Source organism: Plecotus auritus, assembly GCF_963455305.1.
Source record: "Plecotus auritus genome assembly, chromosome: 8".
NCBI lineage: Eukaryota > Metazoa > Chordata > Mammalia > Chiroptera > Vespertilionidae > Plecotus > Plecotus auritus.
The window spans coordinates 47085401-47106250 of record NC_137782.1 but is presented as its reverse complement, the minus strand read 5'-3'; positions in this window follow the sequence as shown (position 1 = coordinate 47106250).

Here is a 20850-nt window from a genome sequence, read left to right as displayed (position 1 = left end):
ATTAGTTAAGATGAGGTCATACTGGAGTAGGGTGAACCCTCAATGCAGTGTGACCGATGTCTTCCTGAGAGAGAAGCTTAGACACAGGCCAGCATACAGGGAGAACACCGTATCAACATGAGGACGGCCACAAGGGAGCCAAGGAGACAGGCCTGGGACATATCCTTCCCTCACATCTCAGCAAGAACCCACCCTGCCAACACCTTGATCCTGGACTGCTGGCCTTCAGAACTGTGAGGCAATAAGTTTCTGTCAGTTGAGCCTCCCAGTTTGTGGTGTTTTATTATGGCGGCCCTAGAAAACAAATGCATAAATTTTCAAAATCACTTATCAACTTGCTCCAATAACTATAGGTGTGGTAGGCAGAGTGACATCCAAAGACCCCCACACCCTGATGGCAGGCCTATAAACATGCTGTGTCACGTGGAAAAGGGGCTTTGAAGATGCAATTAAGGTTATGAACTTTAAAATGGAAATTATTTGGGTTATCTGGTATATTCATATCTACCTATCATTTACCTAGCTAGCTAGCTAGCTAGCTAATGAACACAAAGCCATAAAATAAGCATTAAGTTTTAAAGTGGGAGAATGGAATCCCCTTACACATCACCCAAGTCAGAAAATCCAGAAACCCCAGGAATCCTTGGAAATAATGTCATTTGAAGTAACAACCAAGTATTTTTCAAGTCCCAAATGAGATTTTTATCTTCTATTATCACTATAGATAAAAAAGCAACATTATTTTTTTTTGAAGTTTCAAAGTAAATTGAGGACAGTACAAGATTTTTGTGTTGGTCATATTTATTTAAAAATAAAAAAGAGAACTGCCTTTTAGGGTTAGTCTCATGTTTTCTTTTTCTTTTTTTTGTGTGTCTCATGTTTTCAAAAGTACTATATATAAATAGAAAGGCCACTCCACTAATTTTAGGTAGTATTTAATTCTCTATAGGAAATGAAATGATATATAGGGAGAGAGCTATATTTCTCTTCAACATAAATAGTATTTTTTGTTTTGTTTTTATTTATTTAGATGCTTTTCAAAGTAATTGCTTTTTCTTAATTCACCTGTCCCTTGTTTTTTCTTCACATTAATTTGTAAATGCCTCTAACATTTATATTTTTGCTTTGTATTCTAAGCCCAGTAATTGCCTGCACTTCCTCTTCTCTCTCTGCCACATTGGCTGTTATTTTCAAGTCACTAACCCACATATGTAAAGATGACCTTTGACATTTCCTCAATGCCCTGCTGTATTCCCCCATAAGCCTGGCACGCATCTTTTGAAGCACACGGAATATCTCTCATGCCAGGAAGTGGGTTTATTGCTCACCTGCTTGGCACCATAGAATGCTAGTGAAGCTCTCTCAATGTGTATGCACATGTGTAGATGGGCACACGTGGCCCAGGATCTCAGTGTAAGAAAGGATTCCTTAGTGACATCTGTTTCCAGTACTTTGCCTTTTGTGAGCAATGATTCAACACAATTCTTTAAGCTTATCCATTCCTGATTATTTTTTAAATCTCAAGTTGTGTCTAAATCATTGCAGAGAAACGGCATATTTTTCTAAAAAAAAAAAAAAAAAAGAGTTCATTTCTGTATAATTGTTTCTGACTCCATAACTGAAAGCATGTTTGCTTAGTTCTCAAAGTGATGAGTTTAACTTTTTTTGTCAAGCTAAAGACTGGTCTTTGGGAGCGGTGGAGACATGCCCTGCAGTCCCAGCCTCTGGGTTAGGAGGCACCTGCACAGAGAGACACCTGCTGCGTGTAATCTCTTCTCAGCTCCTGGCTACACTGCATTGATGGACGGCCCAGAAGTCAGGCCAGGAGGCTGCTGAGCAGGAAGGAGGGGGCTCCCTCTGTCTTGCCATCCGCTGGCAAATTAATATTTTGGAGTTATATAAAGGAGGTTTTGTGGATATCCCACTGATGGGAGAATTAATTCATTATTAGGAGATTAATAATGCACGCTCAGCAAATAGGTTTTCAAGATTGTTATGAAGAGAAAAATATAGTGGCTGATTAAATTTCCCATTTACTTTTCAGATTTCAGTTTGTAATTAAAAAAAAAATGTGTGCTTTGGCTGAAAAGGTCTTTTTTTTTTTTTTTTTAAATGAAGATTTAAAATCGACAAGTTCACAGAAAAATAATCACTCTGGAAGCCTCACCATTTTAGTGCTGGAGAGGAGACTGAAGAATGGATTTGCATGTTCTGGTGCTCTCAGAAACTAAGGCGGTCTAAAGAAGAATCGCTGCAATTCCTCGGGTTCTGCGAAAGTGTCATTTAAAATGCACTTTCCATGGGAAAGAAAGATATTCATATGCAAAATAAAGAGAAGAAATAGTTGGTATAATTTTACTTACTCTCATTAGAACTCACTTTATCTTTCGGCTACCTTTGGGATTTGAGGCCTTTTAATTCCCATCTCAGTCATCTATTGCCTAAGACCCCAGCAAGCCTGCAGGTCCACAGCTGGTCTATAAAACATTTTGATTAAATTAGTTCAGGCTTTCCCTCTGGGTAGAATCAACCTGCAGGTCCAGAGCCTTGTTCCTTTGTGAGAAGAACACCCTCCCCACTCCTCACCACAGTAGCATCCCCCAGTGTGGATGGCTCTGCTGGTAGAATGGTCTCAGCCCTGCTTACTCTTAGGTGTGCTCACCTTGTCCATGGGTGCCTCTGGGCCATGCATGGCCAGCCAGTCATGATATGAGTATGTATCTTGGTTTATTACTATTAGGACCATTCTTCTGTGTTGCTGCCAACCTCCTTATTCTTAAGCAAAAGTTCTATGTGATCTGCAGCTCAACAGCCAGCTGTATGGATTCCTACCAGAGCTCCCATCAGAACCCTCTCTCCCTAGAGAGAGCATGGTGGAAACAGGCCTGTTTACACATCAGCAGAGGAAATTCATGGTGGCTCTTAGGGATCCTTGGACATATGAGGGGAACCAAGAGCATGATGGAGGAAAACGAAGACAAATGAGCAACTAAGTTGGCACTGGGGAGACAGAACGAATGCAGAGAGCTCAAGGGAATTAAATAGCACAAACCGAAAACACTGCTTTCATTAGTAGATCCAGAGAAATGTAAGGAAAGATTACAATCAATGTAAAAAGGATAGAATAGTATGGAAGGTGAATAATTTAATAACAAGGAACAGTTCATAGAAGTTAAAAAATAAATTTGAGTAGCTCTCTATAATGTAGGACAACAGGATAAAAATGAAACATATTATACCATTATGCAGAGCAAATGTGAAATAGACTGTATTGGAAGTTGGGGAATTTGACCATGAGAGAGGTAATAGAATGCATGCATTCTCCTAACTCTCATTATGCCAAGTCTAGGGTGGGTATGGGGGTTCTGTGTGATGATGGTCACACTGTGGCCTAGAGGGGCTGTCTCCTAATGTCTCCTGTGCTTATGGGTGCAGTGAGGGACATTTGTGGGACTTACAGTGGAATCTCCCTAGTCTTCTGAGGAAGAAGAGTCCTCAGGAGCCCGCTGGCCAGTGTCATCCTGTTTTTCTGTTGAACTAACTCTGACTTCTGATTCTGTTTTTTTGCTATTAAGGTAGAGAAGAAATGGCCCCCGAAGGTCATCTAGGTTGTTTCTCCTCAGACACATGAATGAATAGGACATGCAGCATCTGCCTACAAGAATTTCAAAATGAGAGAAAAGAGAACATGGAGAGGAGAACATTTTCAAAGAAATTTTTAAAAAATAAGATTGTCTCTGTGCTGGAGAAAGACTCAAATCTTTGTACTGAGATAGTCCAAAGAATAAACAAAGTAAAACAAACAAACCCCAGACTAAACCTATTCCAGCAAAATGAGAAGTAAATCAAGTGGTGGGCATGGGATCAGGAAACAAGGGTCCATCCGGATGAGTTAGTGGGGGCGTTTCCAAGATTGGTAACTCGTAGCAGTACCTGAGTTCAGATTGGAATGAGAAGGTGGAGGCCTCCAGGGAGAAAGGACAGAGAACTTCACTCAGTAAATTGTATGCTTCAGAGGTCAGAGAAATTAAAACAACACAAAATTCTAGGAAAAAACTAATGGCCAACTCAAAGCTGTGGTCCAGTACAAAACAAACTAAATTGTGTCACTATAATAAGTCACTGATGGAGGACAACAAAAGAAGAATTCATTAGGCATTTGTACTAGGAACTTTATCTTTTACTAGGAAGTGTCCCCGGGTCATGACACTGGAATGTAGAAAAGAAAATGCAATTCCTAGAGGCTAAGTGACCCGAATAGTGAATATTTATATAGTCACAATAATATAATTCTGCTTATTGGTCTTTCAACTTTAGAACTAACCTATAAACAAAGCATAGAATGTTTGATTGTGATTGCAGAACCAAAAATCTATGTTTAACTCTGAAAGCATGAAAATCCAGTTGTGCAGAGAGAAGATGTGAGGAGGGAAGCATGGAAGGTAGAAAGAGCAGTGAGGATGATAACATTCTCAGCTTACAGAGTGAAAGTTGACTGATAGTGTCTAAAATTGATGGAATGGGAACTAGCCTATATAATAAAAGGCTAATATGCAAATTGACTGAACGGCAGAAAGACAGGTTGCTATGACATGCACTGACCACCAAGAGGCAGACACTCAATGCAGGAGCTGCCCCCTGGTGGTCAGGGGGAGCGCCACTCAGCCAGAAGCAGGGCTCATGGCTGGCGAGTGCAGCAGCGGTGGTGGGAGCCTCTCCTGCCTCCACAGCAGCACTAAGGATGTCCGACTGATGGCTTAGGCCCATGAGGAGTGGGCCTAAGCTGTCAGATGGACATCCCCCTAGGGCTTCCAGACTGCTAGAGGGCACAGGCCGGGCTGAGGGACCCCTCTCTCCCCGAGTGCACAAATTTCATGTACCAGGCCTCTAGTTTAAATATGTTATTCAAAGCTACTCAGGCAATTAATAGAAAAGTTGATGCAATTATAACTATACAATTTTATAAAAAGAAGAGATTGTATGAGTCAGTAAAATGAGCATTATTTTTACTTTTATAGTGAGACTAGAGGCCCGGTGCATGAAATGCATGCACGGGGTGGGAGGGGGGGCCCTCAGCCCAGCCTGCACCCTCTCCAATCCGGAACCCCTTGGGGAATATCTGAGTGCTGGTTTAGGCCCGATCCCTGGACCGCTGGCTCCCAATCGCTCACCTGCCTGCCTGCCTGGTCACCCCTAACTGCCACCCCTCTGCTGGCCTGGTCACCCCCAACTACCCCCCCTCTGCTGGCCTGGTCACCCCTAACTGCCTCCACGTCCTGGTTACCCCAACTACCCCCCTCTGCCAGCCTGGTTGCCCCTAAATGCCACCCCCCCGTTGGCCTAGTCACCCCTTACTGCCCCCCCTGCCAGCCTAATCACCCCCAACTGCCCCCCTACCGGCCTGGTTGCCCCCTACTGCAGCCCCCTGCCAGCCTTGTCGCTCCCAACTGCCCCCCCCACTGGCCTGGTCACCTCTTAGTGTCCCCCTCTGCCAGCCTGGTCACCCCATGCAGCCTGCTGCTTGGTGGTTTGATCACCCCTCACTAACCCCCCTGCTGGCCTGGTCGCCCCACACAGCCTACTTGTTCAGTCATTTGGTCATCCTTCGGGCTGGCCCTGGGTGGCTTGGGGGCTGAGGGGACTGGGGGACTTCAGAGGCAGGCACGTGGAGCAGCCTGGCCTTGTCATGTGCCTGCCACACCAGCAGGGCTGAGGAGATTGGGCACTGCCATCTTGTGGCTGTGGGTGCCACCATCTTTGAGGGTATGGCAGTCAATTAGCATATTCCCTCCTTATTGGCTGTGGGTGCTGCCATCTTTGAGGGTGGGACAGTCAATTAGCATATTTCCTCCTTATTGGCTGTGGGCGCCGCCAACTTTGTGACAGTGTGAGGGTCAATTAGCATATTCCCTCTTTATTAGATAGTATATCAAAAATGTTAAAATTGGGAAATAAGGTACACATGTATTCCTTAAACTTTCATAATAACTATACGAAGATTTTAGACAGAAAGAGTAGAGTGTATCTCTGATGAATGGTGGGATGGTGAGATTTGGGGAAAGATGGAGAAAGGACTGCTGCTTTTTCTTATGGGCCCTTCTCTACCATTAGATTTATTGCTATGTGTGTATTATTTGACTAGACATGAACAATCACTTGAAAACACATAGAGCGTGAATAATTCTATAAACATGAAAATAATCTGATTATTATTTAAAATGCTATCATATTTAGTGTGTTATTATTTAGCATAATATTACACATGTACAAAACTACTGAATATTTGTAAAATATTGAAACTATTGATAAAGTGAAAGTTTTTATTAATCCACATTCAATCCAGTTCATCACTCTGATAATATTCTGTGGTTGGTCTTATGAGACCATATTCTATACACTTATGTTACACAAATATGTACACAGAGCAGTTTGTATTATTTTGTTTTATTTATGTGCATAATTTTAACATAAGTAGACTTCTCTGAATATTACCATGCAACTTCTGTTTAACCTAGTAATATGTTTCAGAGAGATGTTTATTCAGTGTGCATAGAGTCATGGTCCATTTCTTCTTGTGGTCCATTTCTCCCCATGCTCTCTTCTTTTTTCTCAAATCTAAGAGCAGAATTCCTGAGTGAAAACATATATGTATTTTAAACTTTATACTCTCATGGAGTATATGATAATGCCCATTTCCTTAAATCTTCACCTACAAGGAGAGCAATTAATATATTATAATAATATATCAATACTAGAGGCCCGGTGCATGAAATTTCATGCACTGGGGGGGGGGGGGGCGGGGGGGTCCCTTAGCACGGCCTGTGCCCTCTTACAGTCCGGCAATCCTCAGGGGATGTTCTAGTGATGGCTTTAGGCACGGGGAGCGGGCCTCAGTCCGGCCTTCCTCTGTGGGAGGTGACTGGGCCAGCCAATCAGGGGACAGCACCGCCCCCATCACTCTGCTGCTATGTTGCTGCCACAGGGCCGATCAGGGGACAGCACTGCCCCCAAACCTCCCCCCCCCATTGACGCCCAGCCTCCCTCTGCGGGAGGCGACTGGACAGGCCAGTCAGGTGACGGTGTTGGCCCCCCGCCATCGCCCCTCCGCCATCACTGGTCGCTCCCCCGCCCCCATCGCTGTCCCCTCCCTCTGCCCACTGGCACACGCCTTGGCTGGCCTAGCACCACCTGCTCACCGGCCCGGCCCCCTGCCAACTGGTTGTTCTGCCATTCAGTCAATTTGCATATTATGCTTTTATTATATAGGATATTATATATTACTGTTTAATATAAATTTCTTTTTTAAAAATATGTTTTTATTGATTTCAGAGAGGAAGGGAGAGGGATAGAGAGAGATAGAAACATCAATGATGAGAGAGAATCATTGATCGGTTGCCTCCTGCATGGCCCCTACTGGGGATCTAGCCTACAACCCAGGCATGTGCCCTGACCAGGAATTGAACCGTGACCTTCTGGTTCACAGGTTGATGCTCAACCACTGAGTCATGCCCTGCCGGGCTAATATAAATTTCTTGATTCATTTGATTTACCTCTCATTTTGCTGGAGTACTTACATAACTTTCTGAGCAAAGGCATGAGGGGGGCGGGAAATAAATGTTCTGAGTACTCAAATGTCTGAAATCTATGCAAATCACCAAAACTGACACAAGAAAAAAGTCTGAATAATTTTATATCTATTTAAGTAGTTGACTCTATTTGAAATGAAAAATATTTCATGGTATATTCCGGATAGTAATTTTTTATAACACATGTTTGAAATAGTTTCTACCCAGTTGTCACTTGACTTTAAATACTGTTTACAATGCTCTCTGACATATAGAAGTTTTAAAAATTTATGGAGAGTGAGCAAGATGTTACTAGTGTTCCCCGATGTATCTGGCTCAGTTCTCCTCCTGGGAAAACAGAAAATTACTTGCTCTGGCTGCCTTCAGTTTCAGCATGGCCACATGACTGCCTTTGCCCAATGACATGTAATGAGAAGTGACATGTCACTTCCAGGTGGAAGACTTTAAGAGTCAATTTACAATTCTCCATGCCATTCTTCCCCTGAGCATCGACCAGGAAGGTCAGATGTCCCTGATGGTCCAGCTACTAAATGGATGAGGAATTGATACAAATAGAAAACAAACAGTATTTAAGCACAATTATATGATGCAGATTTAAGTGCAGTTACCAGTATATGATGAATTACTTTATGTATAAACAGATTCAAAAACTGTTGCATGGGGTGAAGTTCAACTATATGCTGTTTACTAGAGGTATGTCTTAAATAGAAGAAACCAGAAAGGAAAAAAAATGAAAGGACAGAGAAGCATATTCAGGGAAACCTAATTAAATTAGCTGGCATGGATATGCCAATATTAGATTAAGTGAGCATTAAGTCAACAAGCATTACTGGAGATAAAGATTGACATTTCATCATGATTAAAGGATAAAACAACCAGGAAGATTAACAATTCTTGATTAAAATAAAACTAATTACTCTGTAGCACAATGGATAGCACATTGGACTTCTAAAATACACCTAATTATACAGCTGAAAAAACATAAAGATATAAACATAAATTTGTAAAATCCTATTGACCAAAATAAAAGGAAAAATATACTAACCCACACTTGTCTCAGAAAGTGATAACACAAGTAGATAAACTATTGGAAAGGATATAAAAGAACTCAATGTCTTCATTAACAACATGATTGTTATATAAAGTGATATATAAAACATCCAGCAATTAGAATGTCTGCTTCTTTCTGATTCTCATAGATTATTTAACCAAATTGACTATATTTAGGGCCATAAAGCAAGTCAATAGATTTTAAACAATTAAGTAGATTTTAAACAATTTAAATCTTACAGCGTATGTTTGCCGATTAGAATGAAATAAAGTAGACATGACAAATGTTATGTAGGAAATACTCAAATGTTTCCAAATTAAACAGTAAACACCTAAATAACTCAAGAAAATGCAATGGCAGAAAATATTTAGAACTAAAAGATCATAGAAATCATGACATATCAAAGCTTGTATATCTAGCTAAAATTGCACTTGGACAGGAATTTATTTAATTAATTATATTAGACTACAAGAAAGTTGAAAATTGGTGATCTATGTATCTGTCCCAAGAAGTTAGAAAAAGAACAAAAAAATTAATTCAAAGCATGTATATAGAAAAAAAAAAAAGAGATAAATATATAATGAAATTGAGAACAACATTGCAATAGAGAAAAACATAAAAACCCAAACAAACAGAATTTGGGTTTTTAAATAGGATAATAAAATTGGTTAACTCATAGCCAGATAATAATAAAGAAGTTGACAGCACAAATATTTGGAACTTTAAAAGGACATTACTACAAATCCTACAGAAATTACAAATAATATAAAAGGAAATCATGAACAACCTTATGACAACAAATGTTTAGGTAAAATGGGATAGCGCAAGAAGAATGTATGTTATAAAAAATGACAAAAGAAGAAAGTTTGAATGATTCTGTATGTAAGTAGTTTAATCTACAAATGAAAAGAGAGGGAGTGTCTAGAAGTTTAGTAGATTTTTACGATAAATTGAAGGGTCACAAAATGTTAAATTGAGAATAGAGGAAATTTCTATTTCAATTAAGGAAAAGGGTAGAGGCAAATGCCATTGAAGAAGTTTAGGATTTTTGCAGCTATCTGAAATTCAGAAACTTATATGTTAACTATGAATACACATTATCAGAAAATTTCAATATAAGTTTGTTAAAGATGGCAACAAGGAAATGCTATGTCTGAATAAAAAATTTGACCTTACTCTTTTGATATTTCTTTTGGTGACTTTTTAAAAAAATTGTGAGTGGCAGTGGGTACAACAGATGTCTGTGACCATTTTAATCCAGACTCTTTCCTCTTCTTTAAGCGTATTCCATCTAGAAATATAATTATTGAGGGACACTGGGTCGAAGTGTGGGATGGGATGCTGGTGTCTTATTTACATTTACAAGGTAATGAATGTTTAAAAAGGCTAATTCACATTTTTAAAAATATAGATTGTGTAAAAACATCCACTCACCCAATGTAAACACCTCTGTGAGTATAGCCATGTCAAAATAGCTCTGACAAAATTTCAGGTGTCCTTTGGAATACAATATTGGGGCATTGGAGAGGGAAGTGTTAAACCAGCTGTCCTACTGTCTTTATTCACAATTTTTCTACTGTGTATACTCCTTGGGCAAAGAAGAAAAGACAGGTGACCTGGATAACTGTCAATATGACAACTGGACTTCTCAGTAACTAGATTAATGTTTGTTATAATATACTTATCTGTGGAATGTCTCTGTTTAAAGATTGCCTATAGTAAGTAAATTCCCTAAAATATGGTCATGTGGCTGGGTATAAAATGTAAACATTGTACCTAGAACACTTGTCTGTACCTGGAAGGACAGACTTGGGAACCATCATCAATCCCTGGACATCTCCATCTTGACTTTGAGCCTCTTGATTGAAGATACTTTTGAAATAATTAGTAAAACCTCTAACAGATCAACCCTTTGGTTCATTTGAGTCTGACATGACAGTTTGATCCTATATGTTTGTTTGTTCAGGCATCTCCATGAATCTGGTTTCAGAAAAGGCTTTTTGGAAGATCTGAGTCCAAATTCTGAGCACAGGTTGATTCACCAAGTGTTAGATCAAAGGAGTGTGGACAAGGTAAAAAAAGAAAGAAAAAAAGAATAAAGTCTGTGAAGGGTAGTGTCCTTGGGAGGGACAAGAGACAAGAGACAAGGTTCCTAAAATAGGACATGGACAGACTATGAAATGCATGGGCCATGCTGAGGGCTGTGGCTGTGGTAAGAGGGAGCACTGTTGGGTTTTTACAGCTGAGCCATATCCAGAGTTGTAGGGAGAACAAGGTGAAGACCCTCAGATGCTCTTTTGAGGGGAAGCAGTGAGACAGTAAGAAGCCCTTGGAGTAGCTCAGATGTCCAGGGTGTGACCAGGATGTTGGTGCTAGGGATGCAGCAGAAGAACTGCTTTTAGGAGGAAAAGCATTTAGGACTTGCTGGTGGATTGCATATGGAACTGAAGCAGAGACTAGAGTCCAAGATGTTTAACTTTCATGACAGCTTAGATGGTGATGCTGTGATTTGAATGAGGGCATACAGAAGAAACAGACTTAGGAGGCCACGTGATGAGTTCTGTTTTAAACAAATAAAGCTTGAGGTGCTGTCGAGGCTGATATATCCAGAAGTTGCTGGTTCCTAAGAACCTGGGGAAGCTCAGGGACAAGGTTTGGAGCAAACAGGCAGGCATTGTCTGCAAGTAGTTTTCAGTTAAAACTAGAGGAGTAGATGAGGAAGAAAGAGAATAAAAAGGGCAGAGCACTGTCAGCTTAATTTATAATATTTATTGAGCACAAATGTCTGTTTATCCCTAGATTTTTCAGGACTGTGTAGTTAAACAAGATAAACTTGTGATTCTTCTGTTTAAGAATACAGAGGAAGATTATCTTCCTGGATTACTTGGCAAATCAGCATATTATTATAATGTGATGATATTATCCAGTTTCCACAGGCGGCAATTTATGTAATGTACAAAGATGGTATAAGTTCATTTACTCTCATTCCTGTAATGAATAGGAAGTCCTGCTAGCCCCAGTAAAGGTGATGAGAAAAGCCTAACAGTTACCATTTGTCTAGTGCTTTCTCTATGCCAAAGATAGGCAGGGGTCAAATTACACCCATCGTTACATGTTCATCATTGTGTACTCAGTGAGCACTCAATAATTGTTTGCAACACAAATAATATCAAGGAATATAAATATCTTACTTTCCCAAAAGTTTTTCTTGTGTGTAAGTAGCCCCAAACTATTATATACTAGAGGCCCAGTGCATGAAATTCATGCCCGGGAGGTGGGGGGGGGGTAGTGTCCCTCAGCCCAGCCTGCACTCTCTCCAATCTGGGACCCCTGGCAGGATGTCCAACTGCCTGTTACCAGGATCGGGCTTAAACAGGCAGTTGGACATCCCTCTCACAATCCAGGACTGCTGGCTCACAACCACTCACCTGCCTGCCTGCCTGATTGCCCCTAATCGCTTCTGCCTGCCAGCCTGATCACCCCTAACCACTCCCCTGCCAGCCTGATCAATGCCTAACTGCTCCCCTGCCAGCCTGGTTGCCCCCAACTGCCCTCCCCTGCAGGCCTGGTCACCCCTAACCGCCCTCCCCTGCAGGCCTGGTCACCCCTAATTGCCCTCCCTTGCCAGCCTGATCACCCCTAACTGCCCTTCACTGCTGTCCTGGTTGCCCCCAACTGCCCTTCCCTGCAGGCCTGGTCCCTCCCAACTGCCCTTCCATGCTGGCCTGGTCCCCCCAAACTGCCCTCCCCTGCAGGCCTGGTTGCCCCTAACTCCTCTCCCCTGCCAGCCTGGTCGCCCCTAACTGCCCTCCCCTGCAAGCCTGGTCCCCCCCCAACTGCCTCCCCTGCAGGCCTGGTCCCCCCCAACTGCCCTCTCCTGCAGGCCTGATCACCCACAACTGCCCTCCCTTGCAGGCCTGCTCCCTCCCAACTGCCCTCCCCTGCCAGCCATCTTGTGGTAGCCATCTTGTGTCCACATGGGGGCGACCATATTTGACCACATGGGGGCAGCCATCTTGTGTGTTGGAGTGATAGTCAATTTGCATATTACCTCTTTATTATATAGGATTGTCAACTCATCATTTTCTGAGATTTCTTTATTGTTAAGTTGGGGTGATTGCTGCCTTTATTACACTCAGTGTAATATTGGATTTTCAGTACAAATTTTCATTTTCATGGGTAATGATGTTTTCCACCATGCAGCACAGTTCGTTTATTATGTAATTTTTATCCTCTGAGCTTCTGTTGTCATGCACATTCTAAAGTGAAGGAGCCTAAAGAGAGCCTCTTGTGACTAAAGATGTCTTATATTCTAACCTTTTGCAAGTTCACAGAAATATTACATGTCATCCCATTGCAATATGGGCATATGGGATTTGATTCTCATTTTGGAAACTATTTTGTCACAACAAGAAAGGGCACTTCTGCTTTCCTTTCCTTACTGTATGATATTTCATTAGCAATGATGAGAATATGACACATAAACTAACTTTCACATATGGAGAAAAATGAGTATGAGAATGAACCAAAGTTCACAATGCCGAAATCAAGACATTACACATGGCAGAGCCTCTTAATTATCATGCACCTTCATTATCATTTTTTCTACCTTAGGAATTGCTTTCTTACTTTTGAATTTCTGATTTTCATGATATTTCCTTGGCTGGTATTTAGTGTTTTATGTTGGGTCCTTGCTTTACCCGGAGATATTTATGGTGTAGTTCTCAATTGCTGTTCATTATGGAGACCTTTCTCTTTGGGAATAAAAATTCTCTTCATTTAAAAATGTACTAGGTTTAATGCAGTCTTATAATGACTTATCACTCAACAACAGCGTTTTGGATAAAATGTTAATTACACCATGAAACTTCAATTATCATAATGATGGTAACACTTGAATTTTTTTCTTCAGTGAGTTAACTCTTTCTGTTATGCTCATGAGCTGTGATGTGCTTGGCTGGGAATTACAAAGCATGCCTGGCTTTAACTCAGGTGAGCCCTGTGACTTTGGAGCAGTCTTGGAAACCATCTGGGTCTCACTTTATGCAACTGACTAATAAAGGGACTTAATCTCCTTCCAGCTCTTAGGTTTCTGATACTAATTTTTGTGCATGTTTGGTTTTCTCTTTTGCCCCCCCCCTGCACCCCACCTCCCCTGTTTCCCACTTCTTTCCTTAACCATTTTCCATGGTCAACCCTAAGAACTCACCCTGAAGACATTAAGAATTAACAGCCATGCCGAAACCGGTTTGGCTCAGTGGATAGAGCGTCGGCCTGCGGACTCAAGGGTCCCAGGTTCGATTCCGGTCAAGGGCATGTACTGTGGTTGCGGGCACATCCCCAGTGGGGGGTGTGCAGGAGGCAGCTGATCGATGTTTCTCTCTCATCGATGTTTCTAGCTCTCTATCCCTCTCCCTTCCTCTCTGTAAAATATCAATAAAATATATTTAAAAAAAAAAAAAGAATTAACAGCCATTGCAGTGGTGACGTATGGTCTCATGATCCCTTTGGGAATTTACAATGATAGCACTGTTTGTGTCAGCTGTAAAAAGACACACTAGACCAGTAACTATAAAATTAGATGCTTAAAGCCTAGAATGAAAATATTGTGTTAGATTTTGAAATATTAAAAGTGCTCTGGATTTATTGTGCCTTTGAGGCTAAGCGAATTCTGTGCAGCCTGATTTTATATGTGATACTGCTATTTTTGTCAGTCGACACAACAAGATAGCATCTTTTGATCAAGGTCTATGAAACTGTGGGTTGGAAGCCTTTAGGGGTCACCAAAAGAAAGACAGTCCTTTAAATGTCAACAAAATGAAAGAACACTGTCATTTTCCATTGGTATTTATTTATATGTACCTGTGCATGGGGGACATTTTCTTTTCTAAGCCCTCTCATTCTTCCTCCAGATATTTCTGTAAAAATAAGCCAATAGCTTTGGAATATGAGGAGCATGCTTGCAGATCTATGTGTATAATGTTGATGCAAATATCAGAAATAAATAGAATGCCAGAAATACAAAGGCATTTAAAATACAGGTCAGGAAGAGCTAGTTGTTCATATAAAGACAGAAATACAAAGAATAATATACTGATGGGTCAGTGCCAGCAGGAGATAGCTGCTGTTCATTCCTTTATTGTCAAAAGAAAAAAAAATGAAATATGAAATCTTTATGGAAACCACATTCCTCTTGTGGGGACCTAGAGAACCGAGTACCATGTGGAGAAATTGGTGTGACTGTCTTGGCTGGGTGAGCATTTCAGCACACACTGGCTGCACTGGCCAGCTGCATTGGTCGGCAGTTCCCCATGAAGCTTTGTTCCTTGGTTGGAAACTCAGGCAATCTTAGTTGTGTTTTGTGTAATTCAAGGATTAAGAGGAGCATCGGAGTGGGATCATCAATATAAAAGTATCAAACACTATGTAAATATAGTGATGCAATATTTTGCAGATAAATCATGTGTTTTTTTTTATAGCAGTTTACTTTTGTTTTATACACTGTTTTATATCATCAATAAATTGCGGGTAGTTTTAGAAGAAAATGGTAAAATGTAAATTTGAATAAAATTACAATTTGGAAAAATGTAAATTAGAAGAGGAAGTAGATTTCAGGGGCAAATTGGATCCCAGTTGTGCCACACACACCTAATGATGGTCATAGTTGAGGCATAAATTTGGTTCTGAGCCGCTTGCAGACCTAACAAAAAAAAGGAGGCATTTGTTTCTACAGACCTTATTGTTTAATAAGCCACACTGAGCTTGTTTGAATATGGGATTTGAATAGCTTTTTCTGACATCTCCAAAATGAAAATTTGGGGCCTTCATAGAGGAGATGGTAAGCAACTTAGGGATAATGTCCTCCAAACAGAAAAAATAAACCCTCTACTGAAGAAGGGGCTGCTGCTTTTATTGCCATTCCATAAAAACCAAGGAAATAATAATGCATTGCCATTCTGGCACAGCAAGGGAGCATAGCTTAAATGGGCATCTTTCTGATGGTTTTGGTGGACACAAAGATAAAACCTAGTTTATCAAAGGTTTCTGTTTGTTTGTTTTATTTTATTCTTAGTCTGCATTGGAGCAACAAACTCTTTCCTAAATATTTATTGAGTGTCTGCTATGTGCAAACTATTATGATAAAACTGGAAGGGTATGTCTACTTACCTAGGTGTTTCAATGTTGGTCACTGTTAGGGGCCTCTTTCACATCTCAAACCCCCATCAGCACCATAGTCACCCTCACTCTAAGCTGATGACTTTGTTTCTTTTGAAGCAGTCTAACACTTTCCCAACTAAAAGCTCTAGTCTCTGACCACCCAGCAACTATACGGTACACTCTGCCAAACCTCCTCCTATGCATGAGCTGTAACCTAGCCATCCAAAGCCACATACATATGCTGAAGGACATTATTCCAACAATGCCAGTCCCTTAATCTTCTACATCACCATTCTTTCCTCTTTTGTGGATCATTCTTATGAGCATGTCATTTCCCCTCTAAAAACATCTTTTCCCTGCCACTATATCTCCTTAGTTTCCATCCCATTTATCTATTCTATTTATAACAAGAATCCTTGATTTTTAAAAAATGTTCATTTTTCACATTTTTGCTTAAATAAACTCTAATCAAATGTTGTCCTCATAGGTCACCCCAAACTGCTTTAGTCAAGGTTATTGGCACACTCTCTTTTTGCTGAATTTAAAGGTCAGTTCTCAATCCTTACAATTCCTAACATTCATCCTAGGTAACTACCCCCTCCTCCTTGCAGCACTTTTAATTTGGTTACTTGGACCCCATCCTCTCTTGGTCTCCTGGACCTCCATCCTATATCTGTGGCAGTTTCCTTATCTCTCTGACTTCCCTACCTGCTGGAAGACCCTGGGGCTCACTGTCAAGGTCTCTTCTCTTTCCTATCTACAATCAATCTCTTGATGACTTCCTGGTTGAACATCATGTACACCATGTTCATTACTGCATGTTCACTCTCACTACTTCTCAATCCAGGGAGCTTCTGTAAAGACTGTCAGGGACCAGTTGAGTTGAGTGGATTGTGATGAGGGCCAGGTGTTGGCACATTTTAGAAGCTCTCCATTCCATTCTCTGGTGCAGCCAGACTTAAGAAGAAGCACACAAGTTAGGTGGAGACTGAAACTCAGTTCTGTGCAGAAAGAAAAGACCTGTCCTTCATAGGTCCATCCAATCGGTCACCTCTCAGTCCTCAATAACTTTTAAGTAGATTTCTGCACTTCCATTCATGCCATTCATGCTTTATTTAGCTAACTCAATGAGGTTCATAAATAGAACTGAGAGATCAAATAGAATGATGAATAAAGCAATAAGCATTTTCTAGTGTTCCTGCCCCCACTTTAAATTCCTTGCTTTAAATTTCTTGCACTCACAAAGACATATTATTCTTTTATAATAGTTTTCTTAATTGAAACTTATATCTTAGAGTAATCATAAATTAGAAGACAGTATTTTAGGAGAACAAAGTAGATTATAATAGACAGTGTGCAATGTGATTCAATATTGAACTCTGGGTATGTGTCCAGGTTATCACTAGATGGTTTAGATGGTTTATTTTATTTGTCCTAGTTCTTATTTTTTTTTAATTAAATAAACATAATATACAATAAATGACAATTTAGGGATATATTTTACTTTAAAAACAAAACCCAGCAATATATTACTATGTATGTATGTTATATACTTATAAATACTTTACCTATTTTTATTTTATATATTTTAATATTTTATTTTACATGCTTTTGCATATTTGTTTAAATACTTTGCTCACATTTTGATTCTTAGTGACAACATTTTGTTTAAGTGCTCTGTATATTAGAAAATGACACAAATGAAGAAATATGAAAATTTCATTAATTAAGACTCCAATTAAATAACATAAATTAAAAGATACCAAGTTGGTAATCTCCTTCGCTTTTTACACAATCAGATTCTGATATTGGCATTAAGCAGCCCTATGTTAGTTTTCATTAGCTGTCATCACGTTTTAAGTAAAAGGCATCTTTTCTACACAGATTAGAATGAAATCACGTATGTAATTAAACCTGAAGATCTCAACTTTCAGAAATGCAGATGGGCTGCACTTTTCTTTTTTTTTTTTTTAAATATATTTTATTGATATTTCACAGAGAGGAAGAGAGAGGGACAGAGAGCCAGAAACATCGATGGGAGAGAAACATCGATCAGCCGCCTCCTGCACACCTCCCACTGGGGATGTGCCCGCAACCAAGGCACATGCCCTTGATCGGAATCGAACCCGGGACCCCTCAGTCCGCAGGCCGACGCTCTATCCACTGAGCCAAACCGGTTAGGGCTGGGCTGCACTTTTCAATCTTGACTCATGCTAGTAATATATCTCTCCTGCTGGGCTAAACATCTTTGCAGCTTATCACAAGGTAATTTAAGGATTAATTGCTTTAGGAATCAAGATTAGGCAAGTTGTTTTATTGTAGTGAAATCAAAGAGCATCTTGTCTGTGATTCTGTCCACACAACAATCACCATTTGTCAAAATAATGCAGTTATTGGCGTGGGGCAGGGGGAGGAATGATTGAATCTTGCTCTTTATTTTCAAATAATGGTGCCACCTCCTTGATAGGATCTCATGTGTGTTTCCAGCACTTTGCAGAGTGCAGGAGTTGGAGTGTGCTATGGAGCTCTTTTAGTTCTCTGCTTTCAAAAACCAGGCCAGGACCACATTTACTAAATTACTGACACAGTTTGTCACAGTACCTTAAGACAGCTTCCAAATGGTAGGACATTGCATTTGTTCGGCAGTAAATGTACAAAAAAGGAAACCCAATGATGCCTGGAATACTGAATTTATATTTAGCTGTCTGTAAATTAAGTGACTGTTTTTGATTATAGAATTTATTCGTTTGGATTGTGCTTGTATGTGCCCCCCTTAGCAATTCAGATAATTCTCTGTCCTCAGGGAGGCTTTGCCTGTTGTTTGGGATTCTTAACTGTAGGTGGCGATATAGGGTGGATAATCAAGAGCTCTGAGCCAGGGCTCTTAGAGACAGCTTAATGGTATATTGAATTTTAGAGGTATTTTCAACTTTATGTACTATATGAAACAGAGATTAATTAGTCATACTGCTCAATTTACCTGTTAATGGCATGCCACTTTATTGCATTGTCATGTAATAGCATTTGTTTTTTAGTGTTTGAACATTAAAGAAATGACTATGCCTAGACAAAACAGACTGGAGCATAGACCCCAAGCAAAACTGCTTTTATTGTTTTCATGGCAACAATTTAAAAAATTTTGGGTTTAATTTTCACTAATGTCTGCTTTCTGGTGGGCTCATGAAAGAGGAAGGTGTCCAGAAATTTTTTGAATTGTATTTGGTGATACCCCCCTCAATAGCACAATAAGATCCCCTTTTTGTATTCAACTCCATTGGAAAGCAGAGTGACACAAACTTACCTAGACTCTGCTCTGCAGAGTCCATCCCTAAAATTTCCTACCTTATTCATTTCCCTTTCCCTAATTTTTAAGTTGTGGGAAGGGTTATTTTTCTTTGGAGTATGTACCAGGTACACTTAAAAATAATAATGTCTGTCTCTGGCATAGAAAGTATTTTATAGCTGCACATGTACCCTTTTTCTAGCAGTTCATGACTGTTAATATTTCTTCTCCATCACTCCTCTCTTCCTTTATCTGTCACTCCCCCTCCTTCCCTCTCCTTCATCCTATTTTTCTTCCCTGGAGTGTACTGACAAGAGTGCAGGCTTGGAGATCAGTCCTGAGTTGAATTCTACTGAAACGTCATGCTTGTTGAGGGAGCTTGGAAAAGTGACTTAACTTCTTTGAATATTATTTTTCTCATCTGTAAAATGAGAAAATAGCACTTTCCTCAGAGAGCTGAAGGGTGGCAAATGAGTAAATATGAGAGCATCTACTATATCACTCACCAAGTGAAGTTAATTTTATCTTCATTGTAGGAGCTGAATAAATGGTAGTTATTGCTATGTGAATATTCTTTGGACATTTTGGCATGATCTTTTCATGGAACATGCTTATGTTACTTTAAAGAAATACTACCTACAATTCCTCAGTAACTTAAGGTAATTTCATCCTTAAGTTACAACTCCACATATTCCCGTATTACATCACTTTGGGTGAGGGGCTCACATGTACTCCACGGGGACAGCAGTGAATTAGGGCTCAATGAGGCATCCAGCAATCTGCTTTTGCTCTGTGTTAACTAAACCCTGGCTCTTAATCGACTCTTTTCTTTAATCTGGAGGGCACTTTTCCAACTGAATTTGAAAAGGAGACTACTGTATATTATCTGTCTTCCCAGGGAAACTCCCAATTGGGCCAGCTCCAGAAGGAAGCAAGGAGTCAGAAATGGGGGTGTGATCCATTTCTTCTCCATTCTCTTTCATTTATTTCTCTTCTCCCTAGGTAGCTCTTCATGCTCTCTGACTCCTCTGGGACCCAAAATAGAGGGGGAATTTGGTGCTGGAGATGAGAGGAAGGGACAGAGAAGGTGGTTAAGTCAGATATTTATCGTGATGTTTGTGGCTTTTCTTTCTTTTCTTTTCTTTTTTTTTTTTCCAGAGATCCCAGCTGTCTGCTCCTGATGCTGCATATCTCTCACCAGAAATATCCTGGGTCCTACAAAATGCCTCTCCTCTGGCTCACTCTGGAGTTTTTGCTTGACCCCTGAAGTCTTGCCTCTCCCCTTAGCTGGTTCCCTTCCAGGGGTCCTCAAACTATGGCCTGCAGGCCACATGCGGCCCGCCGAGGACATTTATCCGGCCCGCCGGGTGCCGCTGCCTGTCCTGCTTAGCAGCCGACTCGTCCCGGGTCTGCAGTGTGCATAGGAATTTGTTCATAGTTTTTTTTTTTTTAAAAAAACTATAGTCCGGCCCTCCAACGGTCTGAGGGACAGGGAACTGGCCCCCTGTTTAAAAAGTTTGAGGATCCCTGCCCCAGGCCAACACCTGGGTCATGGGAAAAATGGGTATTGAACATTTATAGCCTGTAGGATGGGATTAAATGTACACTGATAATTCTTAACAAACACCCCTTTTTATAAAAAAAAATATGACTTTTTTTCACAGGTGGGGAATGGGTTCATCTAAGAATTGTATGATTCTCTTCTACTCCCTCACAAGCACACCTAACTTGGATGGTCTATATCTTCATTTGGAAGGTGAAAGTATTATCAT